This window comes from Salvelinus sp. IW2-2015, linkage group LG6.1 (assembly GCF_002910315.2).
Source record: "Salvelinus sp. IW2-2015 linkage group LG6.1, ASM291031v2, whole genome shotgun sequence".
Taxonomy (NCBI): Eukaryota; Metazoa; Chordata; class Actinopteri; order Salmoniformes; family Salmonidae; genus Salvelinus; species Salvelinus sp. IW2-2015.
Genome location: NC_036845.1, coordinates 20,205,505 through 20,208,715, shown reverse-complemented (window position 1 = coordinate 20,208,715; position 3,211 = coordinate 20,205,505). Strand labels below are relative to the sequence as shown.

Here is a 3,211-nt window from a genome sequence, read left to right as displayed (position 1 = left end):
AGGGGGTACCAGTGTCGAGGTAATTGAGGTAATTATGTACATGTAGGTAGAGTTATTAAAGTGATAGATAATAACAGAGAGTAGCAGCGGGGGGGACAATGCAAATAGTCTGGGAAGCCATATGATTAGCTGTTCAGGAGTCTTATGGCTTGGGGGTAGAAGCTGTTTAGAAGCCTCTTGGACTTAGACTTGGAGCTCCGCTACCACTTGTCGTGCGGTGGCAGAGGGAACAGTCTATGACTAGGGTGGCTGGAGTCTTTGACCATTTTCAGGGCCTTCCTCTGACACCGCCTGGTATAGAGGTCCTGGATGGCAGGAGGCTTGGCCCCGGTGATGTACTGGGCTGTACGCACTACTCACTGTAGTGCCTTGCGGTCGGAGGCCGAGCAGTTACCATATCAGGCAGTGATGCAACCCATCAGGATGCTTTCGATGGTGCAGCTGTAAAATCTTTTGAGGATCTGAGGACCTATGCCAAATCTTTTCAGTCTCCTGAGGGGAAATAGGTTTTGTCGTGTCCTCTTCATGACTGTCTTGGTGGGCTTGAACCATGCTAGTTTGTTGGTGATGTGGACGCCAAGGAACTTGAAGCGCTCAACCTACTCCACCACAGCCCAGTTGATGAGAATGGGGCGTGCTCGGTCCTCCTTTTCCTGTAGTCCACAATAATCTCCTTTGTCTTGATCACGTTGAGGAAGAGGTTGTTGTCCTGGCACCACACAGTCAAGTCTCTGACCTCCTCCGTATAGGCTGTCTCATCGTTGTCGGTGATCAGGCCTACCACTGTTGTGTCATCAGCAAACTTAATGATGGTGTTGGAGTCGTGCCTGGCCATGCAGTCCTGAGTGATCAGGGAGTACAGGAGGGGGCTGAGCATGCACCACTGAGGGGCCCCTGTGTTGAGGATCAGCATGGCAGATGTGTTGTTACCTACCCTTACCAACTGGGGGTGGCCAGTTAGGAAGTCCAGGATACAGTCGCAGAGGGAGGTGTTTAGTGCCAGGGTCCTTAGCTTAGTGATGATCTTTGAGGGCACTATGGTGTTGAACACTGAGCTGTAGTCAATGAAAAGCATTTTCACATAGGTGTTCCTTTTGTCCAGGTGGGAAAGAGCAGTGTGGAGTGCAATAGAGATTGCATCATCTGCTGATCTGTTGGTGCAGTATGAAAATTGGAGTGGGTCTAGGGTTTCTGGGATAATGGTGTTGATGTGAGCCATGGCCAGCCTTTCAAAGCATTTTATGGCTACAGACGTGACTGCTACGGGTCAGTAGTCATTTCGGCAGGTTACCCTAGTGTTCTTGGGCACAGGGACTATGGTGGTCTGCTTGAAACATGTTGGTATTACAGACTCAGACATGGAGCGGCTGAAAATGTCAGTGAGGACACTTGCATGTTGGTCAGTTCATGCTCGGAGTACACGTCCTGGTAATCCGTCCGGCCTAGCGGCCTTGTGAATGTTGACCTGTTTAAAGGTCTTACTTACATAGGCTGCGGAGAGCGTGATCACACAGTCGTCCGGAACAGCTGATGGTCTATTGCATGTCTCAGTGTTACTCGCCTCTTAGCGAGCATAGAAGTTATTTAGCTCGTCTGGTAGGCTTGTGTCACTTGGCAGCTCTCGGCTGTGCTTCCCTTTGTAGTCTGCAATAGTTTGCAAGCCCTGGCACGTCCGACGAGCTTTGGAGCCGGTGTAGTACGATTATACAGTGGGGCAAAAAAGTATTTAGTCAGCCACCAATTGTGCAAGTTCTCCCACTTAAAAAGATGAGAGAGGCCTGTAATTTTCATCATAGGTACAAAAATCCAGAAAATCACAAAAAATTCAGAAAATCACATTGTAGGATTTTTAATGAATTTATTTGCAAATTATGGTGGAAATAAGCATGTGTTTGTTTTCTCATTTTGTCTGTCATAGTTGAAGTGTACCTATGATGAAAATTACAGGCCTCTCTCATCTTTTTAAGTGGGAGAACTTGCACAATTGGTGGCTGACTAAATACTTTTTTATATTTTTTGAAATATATACAAGTATTTATTTTGTTATATATTTCCCTTTTTATTATTTTATTCTTTATTCTTTTCCCTAACCCCACCACCCTCCCCACTACAGACCCGTGAAATGTATAGTATGTAAGTGGAATTCTAAATACTGTTGTCTGTTAGTTTACTAGTAAAATATTTAGGCTTCCACATACATTTCACGGACAGTATATTTGACATTAGTTATCTTTTGTTAGACTAAAAACAATCTCTGAAACCATCCAGTAATAATTTCTAGCTGCCTGTCACGTTCCTGACCTTATTTCCTTTATTTGTCTTTGTTTAGTATGGTCAGGGCGTGAGTTGGGGTGGACATTCTATGTTATGTGTTTCTATGTTGGTTCAATGTATTAGCCTGAATGGTTCTCAATTAGTGGCAGGTGTTTTACGTTTCCTCTGATTGAGAAACCATATTAAGGTAGCCTATTCTCACTGTTGTTTGTGGGTGATTGTTCCTGTGTCCGTGTTTGTGCCACACGGGACTGTTTCGTTCGTTTCTTCATTTCGTGTGTTCTTCCTGTTCGTCCGTTCATGTTGTATGTTCTCAAGTTCAGGTCTGTTAATGTCGTTTATTGTTTGTAGTTTGTTTTTCCTTCTTCGTCTTCTTAAATTAACAAATATGTATTCAACCCACGCTGCGTTTTGGTCCGATCCATGCTCCTCTTCAGACGAGGAGGACGAGCGTACACTGCCATATATTTTCAACGTGCTATGATCTTTAACAAAAGTTCCGAACCTTTCTATTCTCATACTTTCTACAGTTTCTATGACTTTCAAATCACCCGGCAGGGCTACTTGCAGATTAGCTCCAAGAAAATGTTGCCATTTTTCAGCCATTCCTCACCTGCGTCCAAAAACAAGCAACATATGTGCAGTACCAAATAACTGATCTAATGATCTGTCTCTTCACAGCAAATCTGTAGAGCTAGAATGGTTGTATCCCCATATATATAACATTATATTGGTTGTAAGAAGTTTGTATAAGAATTTATTAATCACATATTTCTATAGCAATTTTGGTCTTTAATGCAGGGCCGACAGACAAGTTCCTTACATTCTCCCTTTCCCTTGCCTCCTACATTTTTGCGTAATGCTGCAATCGGTTGTATTTTGGGTAGAGCAGACATTTCCATATATTTTTGTTAACTGCGTGTGACATAACTCCACC

At 43.9% G+C, this 3,211-nt stretch overlaps 1 protein-coding gene across 1 annotated transcript in view; it reads left to right on the top strand.

The window, feature by feature from the left end:
* LOC111965284 (inhibitor of Bruton tyrosine kinase) overlaps window positions 1–3,211 on the top strand; it is a 143,505-nt gene that overhangs the window by 11,700 nt on the left and 128,594 nt on the right. The window lies entirely within an intron of this gene.